This window comes from Phyllostomus discolor, chromosome 10, assembly GCF_004126475.2.
Source record: "Phyllostomus discolor isolate MPI-MPIP mPhyDis1 chromosome 10, mPhyDis1.pri.v3, whole genome shotgun sequence".
Taxonomy (NCBI): Eukaryota; Metazoa; Chordata; class Mammalia; order Chiroptera; family Phyllostomidae; genus Phyllostomus; species Phyllostomus discolor.
Genome location: NC_040912.2, coordinates 91,167,519 through 91,187,423, shown reverse-complemented (window position 1 = coordinate 91,187,423; position 19,905 = coordinate 91,167,519). Strand labels below are relative to the sequence as shown.

General features: G+C 46.0%; 3 protein-coding genes and 4 pseudogenes across 3 annotated transcripts in view; 2 read left to right on the top strand and 5 right to left on the bottom strand.

Annotated features, from left to right (window-relative positions):
* The window catches only part of LOC114507421 (GTPase IMAP family member 8), a 772,814-nt gene that overhangs the window by 243,303 nt on the left and 509,606 nt on the right, over positions 1 to 19,905 (bottom strand).
* LOC114507465 (GTPase IMAP family member 4-like) overlaps positions 1 to 19,905 on the bottom strand; it is a 658,105-nt gene that overhangs the window by 305,600 nt on the left and 332,600 nt on the right. The window lies entirely within an intron of this gene.
* LOC114507429 overlaps positions 1 to 19,905 on the top strand; it is a 359,625-nt pseudogene that overhangs the window by 29,408 nt on the left and 310,312 nt on the right.
* Positions 1 to 19,905, bottom strand: part of LOC114508181 (GTPase IMAP family member 7-like) — a 251,484-nt gene that overhangs the window by 100,013 nt on the left and 131,566 nt on the right. The gene's annotated exons all lie outside the window — the stretch shown is intronic.
* Positions 1 to 19,905, top strand: part of LOC114507444 — a 113,430-nt pseudogene that overhangs the window by 37,026 nt on the left and 56,499 nt on the right.
* Positions 646 to 1,891, bottom strand: LOC114507449 (annotated as a pseudogene).
* LOC114507447 lies at positions 10,087 to 11,002 on the bottom strand (annotated as a pseudogene).

Below are 19,905 nucleotides of genomic sequence, written 5' to 3'. Positions count from 1 at the left end.
TCACTGACCACCAGGTCGTAGACGTGGACGGAAAAAATGTGTATTACTAGAGGGGTAACATGTGGCATGTGCAGAATTTTTTATTTGATTTTCCTAAATTGAGTTTTTGAACTGTACATAATGTATTATGGCCTGAGTGTGCCCATTGTGTCACATTTTTTAAAAGATTTTATTTATTTATTTTTATAGAGAGGGTAGCAGAGAGGGAAAGAGAGCAAGACAAACATCAAAGTGTGTTTGCCTCTCCAGCGCCCCCCACTGGGGGCCTGGCCTGGAACCCACGCATGTGCCCTGACTGGGAATCAAACCAGTGACCCTTTGGTTTGCAGCCCGTACTCAGTCCACTGAGCCACACCAGCCAGGGCCCATTCAGTTACTCCCTAACTGTGTTGGCACTGTGGGGATGGGTGGAAACCAGCTAGGAAGATGCTCTGGGGAGCTGTCACTGCACAACAGACCAGCCCGAAGCTTAGTGATTTGAAACAACATCATTTATTTTTCTTGTGAATCTGCAAACTGGGCAGGAATAGTGGGGACAGCCCATATTTGCTCTACAGCTTCCTCTGAAGCGGCTCCAGTGGCAGCTGGAGAGCCCACCACCCTGTGCCCACACTTGCACGGCTGGCAGGTAGTCTCACTGGCAGATGGAAGAGCAGGCGGGGGGGCGGGGCCAGGATTCCAGTCCTCTTCCTGGGGCCTCTCAATGGGCATCGGGGGCTTCCTCACAGCACAGGGGCCACATTCTGAAGGCAGGTACCCCAGAGAGCAAGGCGACACTGTCCCCGTCTAACTTCAGAAGTCAGACCAGTCACTGTTCATCAAAACAGTCACAGAGTCCATGGAATTTCAAGATGAGGACACAGTCCCCATCATCCAACAGAAGGAGCAACAGCGCAGAGTCCAAGAAGCAGAGCTGGGGCAGTGGATATCGTTATAGCCATCTTTGGAAAACACAATCTACCACATTGACAAATCATAGTAAATTAACAAAAATAAAAAATGAATTTACAGTATTTCCAAAACTTATGCCACACATTTGAAAGCATACTCCAAATCTGATTGAAAACAGCTGCAAATGTATTTTTTTCAGCTTTTTTCTTGGCATTTTCAATTCATTGAACAAGTTGTTCATTTAGGACTTTCATTTGTTTCTCCTTTTCTTGCTTTGTTATTTCATTCTTAGCACATTTCTCTTCCAGTACTTTTTTGTTTTCTGAATAAGTAGCAGAGATTTTCTTCAAGGCCTCTTCCAGACGTCTCTGCTTTTCTGCTGTGTCCTCGTATATGGAATCAGAAAAGCGAGCCCCTCCGTTCTCCTGCACCATTGCCTCAATCAGCTCCACCAGCTCCTGCACTTGAGCTTCCTTCTCAGCCTCATCTGCACTTCTGTTACTGAAGGCACAGCAGTGTAAATCACACTCCACAATGATGGCTTTTAAGCGTTCCTCTGCATTTGCTATAAACATACTGAGATCCCGACCCTGCAATTCCTTTTTTCAAGTGAACAAGATGATGTGCTTCATGGCACACTCCCCAAAGATGGCCTTGATCAATTCAACTGTATTCTGTTCCTCCTCCATGAGGTGGCCCAGCCATACAACCAGGATGATGGCGTGTGGCCCGGGGCTGGAGAGGATGACACATTTAGTGATTTCCTCACAGGTGGTCTTCAATTTTCCTTGGTGTCAAAGAGCCCTGGGGTGTCTACTACAAGAAGCTTCCTCCCCTCCCAGGGCCTCTCTTCTTTTCTACAGTCCTTGGTAACAGACCCGGAAGCAATTCTAGTATCAAATACTCTTTTCCTAAGGATGGTGTTTGCTGTCACACTTTTCCCACTTCCAGTTCTTTCCACCAGAACAATCCAAAGAGTGTTGTCCTGATGGTCGGCCATGCTGGTTCAAGAAGCTCTGGTTGCAGGTTCCTGCAAGACCCTAAGAAGGAAAGGAGAGGGGGGAAATGGTAAAGTTGGGAAAATGGGGAGCATTCCAACTCTCTAACCTTCATTGAAAACTTGTACTAGTCAGTAACTCATACTGATCCCAGTAACAACAGAGTGATGACACAGGTCAACTACTACAGAGGAAATAAGAGAGTTTTCCCACAGAAGAGCACCAGGTCCAGGCCCCTCCCAGGGGAGCGCACCTACACCTTACAGCTCTGCTCTCTCAGTGCTCCTTGAGCTGCCCCTGATCACACACAAAAGAAGGGAAAGTTTCAGTCCTTTCTGGGAATCAAGTATAATATTTATCCCAAAAGCTAGCCAAGATTTCACCAATTAATAAAGTTACAGATGTGTCTCATTTGGAAGCAGTAATACAAAAATACTAACTAAATGATTAAACACTAAAGAAAAGTATACACCATGATTAAGTGGGATTTATTTCAGAAATACTAGGAATGTTCAACATGAGAAAATTGGTTGTTATAATGCATTCCATTAATACATGAACAAGAAAACTACCCGGATACAGAAAAGTCATTTGACCCAATTCAATACTGACTCATGCTGAAAGCACTTCATAAAAATGCAGTTAATAGCTATTTCTCTAAAGTTAAAATAATGGATTATAAAGGTCATTTGGATGAATAAAAATCAAATGATTTAACACTATGAAGAAAAAGAATAAGGAGGGAGGACCAGCTCTACCAGGAGTCAAACACGCAGTTTCTGTAATTACAGCCGTACAGGGCTGGTGCACAAACAGAGGGAACAGGGAAACAGAAACAGAAAATTCAGAAACAGACCAAATTACTCATACAGTATTCATTTACATTCCATTTAATTACAGTGCTACCGTAGATTAAACGAGGCCACATCTCACATCAATGGGGAGAGAGGTGGGCAGTAGAGTGACTCTGGGCTCACGGTGACCACACAGGAGCCAGGGAACTGCCTCACGCCACTGAGGTTCAGTTACATTCCAGGTTTACACGGGAAAGCGAACCCACAGACATAAGAGAAACAACATGGACAGGTTCTTAGTAACCTGAGGGTAAGGGAAATATTCCTAAGATTTGACACAGAGTAAGGAAAAGGACTAGTAAGTTTGATTACATACAAATCTCACCGATAATGTGAGACAAGAAACACCACAGACGAATTAAAGCAAAAATGTCAAACCAGAAAGAAAACATTTTCCAACTTACATCAAAAGGGATCAATTTCCTTATTATACAAAGAATATTGAAAAGCACAGAGACTAAAGTTCAACAATTTGATAGAAAATGTAGTAAGAGATGAAAATAAACATTCAGATAAAAGGAAATTTAAATGTGCTTTGACTATATTAAAAGACAGTAGCATTTACTCATAACAGAGAAAAAATTTTTTAAAACACAAAGATGAAAAATAAGTATATAAAACAATTTTAAATCACACCTCTATTCCCAAGGTGAGATGCGGTTTGTCCCCTCCAGGTCTGGCAGAACTGCAGACTGTGCTGAGAGTCAGCCGGAGGGGGTGGGGCAGCAGGTCCTCCCCTGCACGGCTGGGGAGGAGAGAACCACAGTCCAACCCCGCAGAGCAGAAGCCAACAATACCTTGTAGAGTCCACGGGCACCTTCCCTTCTGCTACCAATCCCCAATTTCAGCTTTTATCCCTGAACTACACTGACCAAAATTACAACAAAAATCATGCATATGCCTCTTTGTTGCATCATTATTTGTAAGACCAAAAACCAAAACCTATCCAATGGCCACCAGTAGACGACGGGTTGAATGAACTAAAGTGTGTCCACACCAGGAAGGCCTGGCCGGCTGTGAAAAGGACTGAGAAGTGTCTCCCTGCACCAGAGCGGGGAGACCGCCAGGGTGTCTACCACCAGGGGAAGGAAGTAATGTGGAGTTCACCTACCATCTCTCCAGTAAGGGGGGTGTGAACATCATCTCTAAACTATAACAGGTACATTATTCACATATATGAAAAGGCACCAGCAGGATAATCTGAAAACTAAACCGACACAGAAGTTCCTTGTGCAGGGATGGGAGAGACAGGGTGGGGGGGACAGGGATAGGGGCTGGAAGTCGGGTGTCCTGGGTGCACTTAGATTTCACAGGTTTGATCGTGAAACCAGGAAGGTAGTTTACCTAATTACACACCAAAAATTATATTTTAAAATACTAAAATCAAAAGCAAATGAGACAGATAAATTCTATTGTATTTTGTGAGGTGGATGAACCCCAAAAGGAGCTGGTCCAAGAGACTTGGAAATGTAGTCATTTCATTGTCCATCTCCAATGAGATGTGTCTACACAACAACAACAAAAAATCCAAAAACCTGAAAAAATATCTCCAACTGTTTCACAAATCCTCACTTTGGTTGTGTGTGTGTGCATGTAGTGTGTGTGAAGCCCATTGGAAAGGCACAGAGACAGGAATGACCCAGTGACAGTGGGGCCGCTCAGCGCCCAGCTCTGGCCTTCAGAGGCCATTTCCCACCACAGGTCAGGGCTCTGAGGAGAAACCACCAGTTCCAGGGCCGGGCTGGACACGTGTGTGTGGGGCCAACACACCCTTGTCCACCAGAGAGCTCGGGTGTGCTCACCACTCACTAGCATCTCATCACAGGGACTGGGGGCCACTGCAGCAGAATCCTGATGAGACCCGGTTGGGACAGTTTGAGCACCGATAATAATTCCAGTGAATAGAAAAGCATCAGATATGTTGAAATCCATGGGGTCATAGCAATGCCTTCTTCAAAGTGGCCCATCGCTCCCTCAGGCATCTGCTAGAAAGCATCTCCCTGCTCTGCATGTCGACACACAAAGGGGAAGAGTCAGGTGTTCATCTGTGTCTCTCACACACCTGCTCCTCGTGGAGATGAGAGAGAGCTTGAGGGGAGCTTTCTTTTCACAGGATTATTCCACCCAACACATGAGGAAGGGATGACAGCATTTGAGTGTCATCACTTGTGACCCTTAATGAGACTAAGGCAGCCATTAGTGTCAGTTAGTGTCACAGACAGACTGACAACCAGACGTCATGTGCCTTCTGATGAGAGTTTACTGCTGCACCTGTGAAGTGTTCCCCCCAAAATCAGTCCACCTTCAACCTGACCAAGCCTCCCCTTAGACAGAAATTCACACGGACGCTGGAACGGGAGGAGCAGGAGAGCTGACACCTTTGATGGAACTGACAGGACACACACTGCCTGACTCTATTGGACAGGAGACCCCCCTTTGTTACCCAGAGAAATCTCCCAGAAAACAACAGGGAACGTGGAAACCAACATATTAAATTACATTTAAGAGATATGAAACAGTTGTGATTTATGAATCTTACTTGGTTCCCACTTCAAAAAACTTTTAAAATTATGGAAAATTATGAAACTATGAATTCAGTAGCTGATTTTTGAAAAATTCAGGCTGCTTTTTGAGGTCTTGGGATGGCAATATTTTTCAGTGGTTTCAAATATTCACTGGTAAACAGAAGCAATGTCTGATGCCTGCTTCAAAGCACTGTGGGGTGGGTAGGGACAAGTGAGTCTGTGGATGGAACAAGACTGGCATCAAAGGATGATTGTTGAGGCTTGGTGCAGGTCCATGGAAGTTCCATTTGTGCTTCCCATTGTCTTTGAATAAGTTAACAATTTTTCCACAATGAAAAATTTAGTCTGGGTGTAGGATAGCCACTACTGAATACTCTATAGCAAGCACCCAGACAAATATTTTTACATTATCTCATTACTCCACAAAAACAGACAGCGAGGAAACTCGTTTTAGTATTCTAACTTTTTAATCTTTTACCCAAAAATACGTTTGTTGATTTTAGAGTGAGAGAGAAATGTCCATGTGAGATAGAAACATGGATCAGTTGCACCCCGTAAGCGCCCCACTTGGGGACTGAATCCAGAAGCTACGTATATGCCCTGACCGGGGATCGAACCCATAATCTCTTGGTGTATAGGATGACACTCCAATGAACTGAGCCAGCAGGCCAGGGCTATTATGCTAACTTTTAAAGTGAGGACATTGATGTGGCTCAAAAATGCTGAGACATTTGCCCAAAGTCTCACAGGTGCTAACAGGTACTGGGCAGAGCAGGAGCCCTAGTGTCAAAGGCCATCTGACTCGTGCTTTTACACCTGACCACGGCTCACAAAGGCGTCTGCCCGGCTCCTTCTCAGCCCCCCAACTCTAAAACCCCACTGGTCAGAGCTGTATTGGGAGCGGTGGGGAGGGGAGCCCCCTCTCCCCTAGAACAGAGGACTGAGGGGTTGCTGCCAGGGGACCTGAACAGGGTGGTTTCTCTGCACTGCTCCCGCACAAGAGCCCTGCACTCCCCAGCACCCTCCTCACTGCACATGTGACACGGTGGGGCCCCAGCTTCTCTCTGCTGAATGATGGAAACTACATCCTCGATTCCTCTGCCACCAAGGATGTGGGCGACCCCCAGAGGGTCACCGCATGGCCTGGAATCCTGATCTTGGCAGTGGACAGAGGCACTTGGACAGCCTGGTCTCTAGATGGCTGTCAGCCCTGACCACCTGCCCTAGGAACATGAGTTTCCCATCAAGGGAGGAGGGAGGCTCATCAGCAGCACCAGGGTCCATCACACCAGCAAACACATAAAGGCACCCCTGTCAGCACACACATGTCCTGTCCATATGAGACGCAGGACATTGTACTTATAAGAGAGTCCCTCAATCCCCTCCTACATACACCACTGCCCTCTGACAGTTCTTTGTCACACTGCATGGCTAGCACAGTGCCTGGTGCCTCCTCAGACCAGAACCACCCCCTGCACCTGCCCTGGCCCCACTCCCCTCCCAGCCCTATGGCTCAGCTGGGTCTCAGCCAGGCTCACCTTCTATTCAACCCTCTGAGGAGTTCCTGGGTTTTCCCCAACAAAGCTCTTTCAGCTGCTGCTTGTGCTTTAACTGTGAGGAGAGAGTTTGCACCCCTGAAAGCACTGAGCCAGGAAGCTGAGGTTGGATGGGGCCAGCAGAGGACCTGTTTTTCTTTAAAGAGATGGAAACAGTGTCCCGTAATTTGGTCAGGTTTCAGTTTTTCCAAATTCCAAACTTGGGTCCATGTGCCCACTCCTGCACCAAAATTTCCATAGCTATGTTCAGTATTAGGGTGATAGTGCTACATCTAAAAGGCCCTTATCAAATGACCCAAGCCTTGCCCAGAAAGCCAGGCACAGCATCTGGTCATCGTCCCTGTGCAGTGGGCGGTGATGGCGGGCTGATTCTGAAAGAGGCAGTCGGGCAGGTGACTAGGGGCTCCCTCAGGAACTGCTAGTGATTGTCTGCTGTGGGCTTTGAGTCCAGGCTTTCAGGAGGGTCTCGGTTCCTCATTCAGGAATTACAGGACTCAGGTGAGGAGCAAAGGGGTCTACACCACTGGGAGCCACATGGAAGGGAGGAAGAAGGGTTTGAGGAAGGAGCCCTTAGAATACAGCAGGCCCACCCTGACCCCGAGACAGGCTGGATAAACCAAAATTGCTGACCACACAGCCCCTCTGTGGTTTTTTCATATGGTCCTTGCCAGCTTGAATGTGCTCAGGGACTGACAGGTACAGATGCTCCCAGGGAGCAGACCCAATTCCCCTCCCACCCTTTCTGCCTCCCCCACCCCAGACCCAGAAGGAGGCACCTGTCTGAGATTCACCCAGTGGATGGATGCCACAGGCTCTGCTTGGTGGCTTCATTGCTGGGAGCATGGTCCTGTACACCAGAAGGTTTTGGGTTTGGTCCCCAGTGGGCACGTAGGGGAGATAACAGATGGATGCTTTCTCCCTCTCTCTCTCTCTCCCCTAAATTCTTCTCTCTAAAATATCAATAAACACATCCTCAGGTAAGGATTTTTAAAAAAAAATGCTCTGAATTCTTAAGTCACAGAGAGGTAATTGCTGAAACATGCATTTAGATTTCCCCTCCCTGCTGAGAACCTTCCTATGGAAACATCTCCATTTCATTTAAGACACCAATAGGACTCACCTATTTGATACTAGTGTGCTTGGAACAAAGTGTTCATTTTCTTTACTCCCCACTTTGTGCCAAGTCCCTGGTGTCCACGAGACCCTCACAGAATATTCCTCCCCTCACCCTTTGGAGAGTTGGTGAACCAATTTGGCTCAAGGAATACTTCCCCAGCACCAAGTCCTTGCTGCTCTTAGAAGAACTTTGTGAGCTCCTCCCCCCTGGTGCTTCCCTCTGGGATCTCAGTCATGTGCCACTGTCCTCTGTCCGTCATGTCCAGGTCATGCAGACCTGTAATTCAGTTCTGTGTCTGGTCCAACAGTAACAGCATGTATGGAACTTCCTGTAGCCCTTAGCTTCATCACTGAGATTTTGGAAGTCATAGGCAGGGGTCCCCCAGGCAGCACCAGGCATTACTGGACCAAGGTGATGGCTTTCCATCTGGAATGAGGAAGGGCTTATCCTACAACCTAAGAGGGAGAGGCACTTCATAAATTATCCCCTTCTGCCAAAGCCAAAGTGGTTGATGTCTTTTAGGATGTGAAACCATTTCTTATGATTATGTTTACTTTTCAAAAATAGAAACCAGACTGTCCTCTCTCCCTTTTGGCCAGTGGTGACTGGACCTGACCTGCACTGTGGTCCCTTGGTTCATTCTCTGGGCAGACCACCGAAGCTCCCTTTGGACGTATAACCACCAGGTCCTATTGGTTGAACATGGAAATGTGCTTTGGGAACTCCTAGAAATTATTCAGATGGGAGTCCCCAGAAGAGAAGGGATAGATTTCAATTAATGTTATCCATATATATATCCATGTATCCAACATATCCAATAATGTATATCCATATATATATATATACATATATCCATATAATGCTATTCACATATCCATATATATATATATATATATATATATATATATAATGTTATCCATGCATATATCCATATATATCCATATATATTCATATATTATCCAAATAAGGGATCTCATTTGTAACCAGGAAATCTGCAAAGGTCTCAGAAATCTTGGTTACATGTAGTTTCTCCGGGCACCTTATGAGTGAATCCAGGAGAATGTGGTTGTTGATGGGCAGAGGGGTTAAGAACAAGGAGAGACCTCTTAGGGGGTAGAAAAGACAAGCTTGAAAGTTGTCCTGAGCTTTAAGCAAAAAGTGAAATTCATCCCTGTGCTCCTAGAGGAAGTATTGGTGGTCTTTCCTAACATAAAATATTTCCCTTTTTACACAAATATGATAGAAAAGTTTTATTATAGTAACAGCAAGCAAACAATTCAGGGGGTGGGGCAGCACTGTGGGGACACCCTCCCAGCAGGGAGTCATCAGGGTGCGGGGAGATGGAGGTGCGGTGGCAACAGTTGACTTCCCAAGAAAAGGAGAGGACTAGTCATTCAGCAACATGTTCTTGGTGAGACTGGTCACAGAGTTTCTACATGAACACCTGAATATTCCAAACGATGTTCTCTTGCCTGTTGAATCTGTGTTGTTTGGTTTTCTGCCATTTCACTTCACTGAGTTCTCAGAGATCTGTCTTCAGACAAGTCTTTGTTCTTCAGTGGGCCACTCATAAGGAAGAATTTCAGCCCTCCCATAAAAATATATTTCAACAAATTTATGTTCATCAAGAAAGGATTCTGTAAGCATCTCTACCTATACACTACTTAACAGAAAGAATTGATTTCACTAACCACATGAGTAAAATAGCTCTTGAGGTTGTAGAGGCAGAAATAAGGAGTAGAAGCCATAGAAGGAAATTATCTGCCAATCTACAAAGAATCTGCAGGAGAAAGAGTTATTAGGGATAAATAGAGCAAGCTTGACATCACCGACTTTTGGTCTCCTGCATTCTTTTCTCTGTGTGTCTGAGAAAGAGTTCAGGTCACAGGGGGCATCCATACATTCTGCTGTGGAGTTTTACAGATTTGGCATGTGTCCCTCCCCTGTGAAATCAATCAAATGCCCACCAATGGCCAACAGTGGACTTTCCCACCCTCCCTAGTCCTGAGAGCCTGAGGAGGCAGAAACAGGGAGGTCTGACTTTGGGGAACGATTTCTAGGAGGAAGGGGCACCAGAAAATATGCAGGAAATATAGACAGATTTTCTTTTCTTTTTTTTTTTTTTTCAAGAAGCTTGAACACATATCAAAGAGTGAATCCAGCAACTCCCAATGCTCCCATGATGATGTCAATTAACTCATGCTGACGCTCCACTTCACCCCTGGCATTTTGCTGCTTTGAAACATAGTGCTTTTCCCTTTCTGTCAGTGCCCTTCCCATATCTGCCTTTCTCTTTTCCCACTTCAGACTACCCTCCAGTTTCTGATTTTCTCTTCACACTCCTCTCTTACCCACCTCTTCTCTTGCTCCAGCTCAGCTCTGCACTGCTCTTCTATCACTTGGATCTGTTTCTGAATCTCCTCCTCAGCCCTTTGGTACATCCCGTTAGTGTAGAATCCTCCCTGCTTTTCCATCACCATGTGCTGGACCAGGTCCATCAGCTGTGCCCTCTGGGCCTCCTGCTCAGCCCCTGTTGCCTTATTGTTAAATATGCAGTGATGATCCCTGAACTGCTTCATCAGGTCCTGATTTAATTTTAGAGCTTCCTCTAAGTAATCACAGAACCCCACACTGTCCGAGTCATCCTTCTGGGTGAATAAGAGAATCATGAATCTCCTAGCTGTGGGGCCAAACATCGTCAGCACCTTCTCCACAGCCTGTTGCTGTTCCCTTGTGTACCGGCCCAGCGGGACCACCAGGAGCAGCGCATGAGGCCCTGGGGATGTCAGGAGGATGCAATGAGCAATCTCCTTTTGTGTGTCATCACCTGGCACCTCGGTGTCGAAAAGGCCAGGCGTGTCCATGACCACAATTTCTCTCCCAGTCCACATGCAGCTCCCTTTCTCACAGACCTTCGTGATGGATTTTGTTGTGATGGTGGAATGAAATGCTTTTTTCCCAAGGATGGTGTTCCCTGTGGCACTTTTCCAGCTTCAGTCTTACCCACTAAGACTATTCTGTTGTGACTCTCTGGGGTCTTGGTTTCCAAGCCCTGGGACATCAGGAAACAAAAGCCACAGCATTAGGATTGACCTCCAGCGTTTTCCCTTCTGACCCATACCTACCAGTGTCCATCTCTGTTGCCTGCTCATGTCCTGTCCCGTGAGCCACCCCTGCACCAACAGGATCTCTGAGGAAGCCCTAGTCCCCATGTCCCTGGGCCCCATGTCCCCTACAGGAATTGGGGAATCCCTGGCATGTCTCTAGAGTCCCTTGGGCTGCTCACTCTGACCTTTGGCAGCTGAGAACCCATGGAGGAAGGTGTCCAAGGATGTAAGTAACAGCTCAGAGCCAGTGTAGGAGTAGCTGTTCTTCCTGAGCCAAGGCAGGAAGTGACACAAAAGCTGACTGTGGGACATCACAGCAAAAGTTCCCCTCACCCTCACATTATATTTATGAGGGAAGTTCTCTTCTTCCCCTGAAGAAGCCAGGGAAGGGGGCGATTCAGGCCCTCACATCTTGTAGGGGAGAGCAGGGCACCTGGGCAGAAAGAAGGAGTGTCCCTTTATATGTCACATATGCAGCCCTCCTGTCAGGGACTGTGACTCACAGAAGCACAGAACACCTTACTTAAAATTACAACTTTGTGTAGAAATCTAATGAAGTTTTCAAATTTTAAATTAATATGTTGAAGACTTACAACTAGAAAGTAAGGACGATTCCCTGGAGTTACTATAAATAAAATTCCTTGATACCTTAATAATAATAGTAGTAGTAACAACTCATACATGTTAGCATCAGTATAACTACACTTTCTTAGTCTCACTTGGTTAGGTGTACCTACCTCCTAGGAAATTTGGAGGTTCATAACAGAGCAGCATAGTCTACCAACCGAACGATGTTTTCAACATAACTCCATCAAGTTAAACACCAGACCATCTGTCTAGCACTTTCCCTACTTCTGTTTAGTAGATCTCTGCTTCTCTCTTTAATGGGTCTCACAGTGGAAGCTTCAGGATTTGGTGAGCACAGCCTGGGACCAGGCAAGACGACTGACAACCTCACTTAAGGGCCAGTTTTCTCAAGATAAAACACCATCCAGTGCAGCCCTTGTGTGAGACAGAGGCCTGTGGGAGGACCCTGTATCACACACAGCCATCGTCTCTGCTCAGAGTCCATGCCCACAGGGTCACACCAATGAGATTGGAGACATGAGTGATAACTGCATTTCCCTTTCAGAGACATCATCACCATCACCAGGTCCTCACACCAAAAGTCCAGGAATCTCCCTTGATTCCTCTCTTCCCTTTGCTTTCCAGATCCAACCCACAAGCATGTTCTCTTACCTCCATCCACAATCTGACTGCTTCTCTCCATGTAGAAGACCACCATACTAGCCCAATCTCCATCACCATCCATGCCTCAGCTGTCCCCTGACTGGCCTCTCTATTTCCAGTATGTCCCCTTCTGTCTATTCTGTAACAAGAATGATTTTTAAAATATCCATCAAACAGAAGAGAGATTTGGCAGAAGCCCCATCTCTGGCTTCCACAAGATCAGTAGTGATTCCCCATCTTCCACACACTCTGTGGGGAACCTATAGCTCATCCAGGGAGTAGCCAAACCACTCCTGGGGGTGAGTTTCCCACATCTGATAACCAGCATCCTGGGATGAGAGGGTAAGTTTCCAGAAGCTGAGAACACTGTACACAGGATAGATATCAACAAGGGGAATGTGGGTGGGAGTTCAGAGCACTATACCATTAACAGTGCAAGACTCCACCTCAGTGACACACTGAGGGTGTCACTGTCACCACACAGGGAGTAAGAAAATTATGGAAACTGAAATAAAAGGCCACCACAGGCCAGCTCCACCCTGAGGCAGTTTGCCAATGCTGAGGGCACATGGCAATCTATGTGACAGAGTGCTGCTGTGGCCATGGACTGTCCCATCTGGGACATGTGCCTCTTTGGGATGTACCTCTATAGCTCCATCCATGAATGCTGAATCCATTTCCCACCCCTTGAATCTGGGTGGGCTGCGTGACTTGTTCTGGACAAGAGGGTAGCAGAAGTGTGATGCCAGTGTGGTCTGTAAAACTGGGGACATGTGTGGCTGGCTGTCTCCTTGTGCCCTGTAGAGCCCTGCAGCTGCCTTGGGAAGAGGCTGGACTCACCTGCTGGGTAATGAGGAACACAGGCCCACTTATGCCTATCACTCTGGCCTGCCTGAGAGCTTGCTGACTACCTGACTCATCCATGAGCCTTCCCAATCCCAAATTATCCAGTTTCTGGATCTTGAGATCATCATGGTAGATGAAATAAGTCATATGAAAAAAGGACAAGAACCATATGATTCCACTCACATGTGGGATATAAAATAGGAAGCCTCAAGTGAAAAAGCAAAACAAACTCATGGACACAGACAACAATATGGTGTTTACCAGAAGGAAAGGGAGGAGGGGAAAGTGGAACAGGGTAAACAGGGTCAAATGTGTGGTGATGGGAGGATACAAGGCTTTGGGTTGTGATTACATGATGCAGTACACGGATAATGGATGATAGGATTGTATACCTGAACCTTATATAGTGTTATTAACCACTCTTACCCCAATACATTTCATCTAAAAAAACAAAGATTATCCAGTTATGCACTGAACTACCACTTACCACCATGTGCCTGAGTCAGTCTGCCTGAGGGGGGCCCAGCTGGCCCAGAACCAAAAACTGCCAACAACATGAATGATGTTTCTAGGATGCTACATAGTGCTGTGGTTTGCAAACCACCACAAATACAACTATTTCAGTTACTTTCTATAGACAAGGGAGTAAAGGGCGGGGGGGTTCTACGAGAAATGGAGTGAGCCATCCTGTGGAATTTGTTGGTTATAGTGTGGCCACTTGGAGCAGGGCCATAGGGACTTGAATAAAATGTCATTCACTCTCTCATTCCTCATTCCTACCCTCTCTGGGACAGAAGAGAATGGTAGAGAAACACCAGGAGAGGCTAGAGCTGGCCCTTTGGTGTGTGCACATGTTAGGAAGTAGGAGACAAGAACCCTCATCCAGCCTTGATCTCAGGACACTGTAACCTCTCTTGCTCTGAGTGGTGATGCCACATCAGGAGGGGCCAGGGTGGAGGGAAGGTCAAGGGGAAAGAAAAAGCAGAGTCAATGAAGACAAAATGAGAAATGGCGTTGGGAGTATTTGGATCTTGCTCACTTGTGGACTGGCAGACAGTAGAAGAGATAGCCCACCAGGTCCCCCCCGTCAACCTGGCCTGGAAAGCCTGAACTCCCACTCACCATGGCTGGTTCTGTGTTCGTTGATGCTGAAACTCAAGCTGTGGAATGGAGTTGCCATCATTGCATGAGTTCCTATGGGTAAGAAACATAACTCATTTCAGGGAAATGGAGGGTAACTAGAAAACAAACCTCCTAGAGCCAATAGCCTCTTCTTCCCCTGTGACTACCTACTTGACTTCTCTTCTTTCCCAGCACTTCTCCTCCATTATCCTTGTCATTCTTGTTTTTGCTTCCTGCTCTTTCTCTGCACAAACATACAGGCTTTAGGTGCTTCCTTGGTTTGGCTTCCTGGTGCCCTTCCCCAGTCCCATGACAAACTTCTTCCTCAGAACTCAGTTGGAACCTACTCTGTAGCCTAGACCCTCCCCAAACCTCTGAACTTTCATATCTATTTCTGCCTCTCCACTTGGCAACTTCATGGGCATCTCACACAGAAATGGCCACAGGAAACCCTTGAACTTCCTACTCTCCAGGCAGTTCGAATTTGGGTCATGCAAATGATACTGTTCCCTGCTCCTCCTTGAGAGGAACACCTCAGCCGTCAGCCCAGGAATCCTGTGGAGTTGTAGGGTCACCTACCACGTATCATTCCTCAGTTTTGCTCATCCCTTCTATGGACTAAACTTCTAAAATGTACAGAAGTATTCCTGCTCCCACCTTCAGGGTGATCCAGGACACTGGGACTGCTTTCTCTGTCACAGCCCCTGACTGATCCTCTTATCCTCAGGCCCCCTTCACCTCTAACATCAGACAGTTTGAAAAAACTAAAATTTTATTATTTTTTCCAAACCTCTCCCCCCACAACATGGTAACAACCCACAGGACAGCTGCACTGAGGTCCCCTCGCCACTGGCTCTCCCAGTGCTCCCAGGGGTCCCCATGGAGCAGAGATCTCAGTCAGAACTTCTGCATCTGCTCTCTCTACTCTGCCCTGGTCAGCTGTAAGCTTTGTAACAAGAGACCTTCCAGGGGAGTGTCTAGTCTTGGATTCCCTTATGACCTAGGACAAGCACATTACTGTGTGACAGGACATACTGTACAGTAGCCATTCTCAGATAGCAGTTATCTCAAGGCCGCACGCTAACCCCTGCATTCTGCTTCAATAAAGTGGCTTCCTGCCAGCAATAGCACTCCTCCCCTCTCCTTCTTCTGCCTTTGCAGCAAGAATATAAGCAAGCCCCCACCTGAGCTTGGGGCCCAGAATGTGGAAGCTGCCTCCTCTGGGTCCACATGTGTGAATAAACTCCCCTTTGCAAACCTTGAAGACGTTTGAGTTGTCTTTTCTGTAACAACTGGACACAGAGTTCTTCACAACACATATTGTTAAGAAATCAATTGCCCAAAACTCCCTCGGCATGTTGATGTTCAGCCTACATCTGAGAAAAAGGTGACTCTTTCCTTATTCATCCATGCTCACTATCAAAGGACTATGGTATTTCATTGTAAATATTGCATCTCCTCACTGCCCACGCACACTTGGCAGTGGTCAGAGTCCTTTGAACAACTGGGAGTGGAGGGGACTTTGCCTGGGGCAGGCTGAAAATGCCAGTTGGGAAGGGCAGGCTCCACTGATAAGAGTCGTCAAACACACGCTTGAAACACTGTCAGGAAGGCAGACATTCCTTTTGAGAAAAGACTTATATCTTCATGCCTTAAGGCCAGAGAGTAGAAAACTCCTCCTTATAAATTGAGAAGGGAAATCCCAGAATTTTGCCAGTCAGCTTTGGCCATAAGGCATGGTTGTCACTGCCCTGCCTCTGACCCTTCCCAGCCCTCCCCACCTACCAGCTGCCCTCACAGCCAATTCTGCCCGCTCACCCAGCTCTGCCCCCACAAACCTTCAGGTTTCTTTATGGTATCTGTTAAGTGTTAAAAGGAATCGCCTATTTGTACACATGCTGTGTCAGTAGCAGACCCATATGTGGTATGACCACACAGGGCTCAGACTGAATGAGAGACCATGCCCCAAAATCGGTCAGCAGGGATAGGACACAGGAAGCAAAGGAGAATTCTACACTGATGGCCAGAGTGCCAAGAGGTTTGCCACGGGTCTTGGGCGAGGGGATCCGATGCACCACATCCCACATTCCTCTGCAACTCTCCCCACGACGCACACAGCATCACCCATGTTCCTCTACCTGGAAAACCTGGGTCCTGCTCTGGTCTCTGACTTTGGAGCAGTGCTCAGTGAGGACACTGAGGACCAAGAGCAGGAGAGAGCCTGTGAGGGGAGGAGCTGTCCCCACTGGCTGAGTCGAGGGGCCTCTGCCCAGGAAGGCTCTCATAGTGGGTTTCTGGCCAGGTCTTCTGTCAGGGGCACGGGAGAGGCAACCATGCATTGATGTTTTGCTCCCTCTCTTTCTCCCTGCATTCTCCTCTAGAAATGAATGAGTACAATCTTTTAAGAAAACTAAAAAGCAAAATTGAAGAAGTGCCCTGGCCGGTGCAGCTTGGTTAGTTGGAAGGTTGCACCATACACCAAAAGTTTGCAGGGTTAGTTCCCAGTCAGGAAGCCTTCCTAGATTGCGGGTTCCATTCCTGGTCAGGTAAGTAACCAACTGGTGTTTGTCTCACATGGATGTTTCCCTCTATATCACTTTCTCTCTCCCTTCCTGTTTCTCTACAAAAATTGATAAAAATATAACCTTCGGTGAGAATTTGAATAAATAAATAAATGAAGAAATGAATGAATGAATGAATGAATGAATAGACAGAAAGATAAAGAATTTAAAAGACAAGAAAAAGCTGAATTGTGCTAAATCTACTGAACCTTAGTGAGAGGAGTGAGAGTCTGCCTGGTACCTTAGTCAGGACTTCCTTTCTCCCTCCCCAGTGTATCTTTAGTTCTGATCGAAAAAACTGCATTCTGGGGTGATGTGCCCAAACAGTCATGGGGCCTCTCTCCCCTGAGTTCCAGTAGGGCTCAGGCCATCACCACTGGGGACAGGGGCAGCATTTCTCATCCCTCCCAATCTGAGCTGCAGGATGAGTCCAGTGAGTGCAGCCAACAGCTCTCTGCTGCTCTGCTCATAGCTCACAGGTTCTACTCCAGGCCCAGCAGGCTAAGAATGAGGGGACCCCATCTGGCCACACCGCAGTTCCCAGGTAAGATGGAGGGTCTGTGCTGGGAGGGGCGAGGTGAGAGGCCAGAGGCTGCCATCCTCTGCACCAGACCCCGAGCCGTGCCTCAGAGATTTTGTCAAGAGGAAAGCAAGCCCATCCTTATAGAGAACTCCAAAGTAATCCTCAAAGGAAACGCCTTTATTGGAGCAGAGTGTGGGAAGTTCAAAGCGTATCCTTGAAAACAGGGAAGATGTTCATGGCAAGTGACTTCGAGGACACTGGTAACCCATGAGAGCTACAGGAGACACCACAGGTCAGCAAGTGTCCCGCAGACAACCAGGAAAAGAGACGGGAACAAAGGGCCCTTCTCGGTTAGAGAAAACCTGGAAGACTGGCAAACCAGCCCTGGGAAGGAAACCACATTTAATTAGATCAGACTGCCGAGTCATTTACACCCAGAGGCCTGTTGTCTGAAACCAGGGACATACCAGACGGCCATTGTCGGCCGAGCAGCTGGGTGTTAAACTGAGAGACAGAGATTGACCGAGAGACTGAGGGAGACACTGTGTGAGGGAGTGACAGCCAGAACCATTGTCATCCCAGGTGGCGTCCCCAGGCTGCCCCTGCTGAGGAGCCACATCAGAGGAGTCACACTGCAGGGGACATAGGTGTTCACCAGAGGAGTCCAGCCAAGTCCCTAAACAACCTGTAAACGACAGCAAACTGAGCCTTAGAAAAGCAGAGGAAAGTCACTATTCAGAGTTGTGCACATCACTTAAAATACCCAGTTTCTAATGAAAACTACAAAACATACAGAGAAACAAAAAAGAATGACCCATTTGAAAAATATTCAGGCAACAGAAACTCCTTCTGAGAAGGCGTAGATATTGGATTGAAAGGTGGGGCCTCAGAGCAGCTATTATAAATATATTTAAAGAACTGAAGAAAATCACACCTAAATAAATAAAGGATGCTATGATGACAACATCTCATCAAATACATGATGTCAATAAAGAGATGGAAATTATTTTCTAAGAATAAAATACAAATGTGGCAGGTGAAAAGTATAACTGAAGTGAAGGTTTTTACTAGAGGGGTTCAATGGCAGGCTTGAACCAGCACAAGAAAGAATCGATGAATGGTGAAAAATAACAGAGGTCGAGGGGAAATAGACAATTCAACAATGATATATGTAGATTTCCACACTCCACTTTCAATAACTCAGACAGTGACCAGCGACCAATCACAGGGTCAACAAACAAAGACTCGATGTCACCAACCAGGTCCCACACGAGAACACTCCACCCACAACAGCAGAGCATACGTCCTTCTCGAGTGCACAGGGAATGTTCCCCCAAACAGACCAGGTGTGAGGCCACAAAATGGGCCTCAGCAAATGGAAGGGGCTCGAGATCACACAGAGTCCATTCCCCAGGCAAAACGAAGTAAAGTTAGCAATCGATAACAGAAAAAATGGGAAGAATTCAATAATAAATGGATTTTTAACAACATACTTCTAAATGACAAATGAATCAAAGGAGATATCAAAAAAGAAATTATACATATTTGAGATGAATAAAAATGAAAGAACAACACAGCAAACCCTATGAGGGGCAGCTAAAACAACATTTAGAGAAAAATTTATACATGGAAATTCACATGTAGCTACACTGAATAGAGAGCAATGACCTCAAACCAATAACCTACTATTCCACATTAAAGAGTGATTGAGGCAGCAGTCTATACCTAAAGCCTATATCACAAGAACAATATAGTAAAGAGTAGCATGGAAACTAATGGACTAGAGAATAGAAAAACACTACAGAAAACCAGCAGAACCAAAGCTAGTTTCCTTGGAAATATCAACAAATTGATAGATCTTCACTAGTATGACTAAAAACAGAGAATTAATAAATCAGGAATACAAAAGGGGATATTATTACTGAGTTTATCAAAATATAACAATTATAAAGAAATATCATAAACAATTTTATGTCCCTCAAATTAGATAGCACAGATGGAAAAATTCATAATCTACCAAAATTGACTCAAGGAAAAAATAGAACAACTAAATAGACCTGTAATACATAAAAAGATTAAATTACTAATAAAAAATATTACCTACCAAGAAAAACCCAGGCCCAGATGGCTTCCCTAATGATATATAACTACAGATAATATATCTCCTATGATTCTGGATAGAAAAATCTATCACAAAATACCAAAAAGAATCCAGCAATATGTAAAAAAACATATACACCGTGGCTAAGTAAAATTTATCCCAAGAATGCAAAACCGGGTTCACATCCAGAAATCAATCAGTGTAATAAACCATTCCAACAGAATGGAGAAGAAAAATGCATGATAATTTCACTAGATTTAGAAAAATCACTGACAAAACTGAACACCCTTTCAAAATAAAAACACTGAACTATCTAGGAAGAGAGAGAAACTTCCACAATCCACTAAAAGGCATCTATAAAGATCCCACAGCTGGTACCTACTCAGCGATGACGGACTGAAAGCTCTCCCGGAAGATCAGGAACAAGACAGAGGCCTGATTCTGCAACACAATGCACAAAAATCAACTTCAATG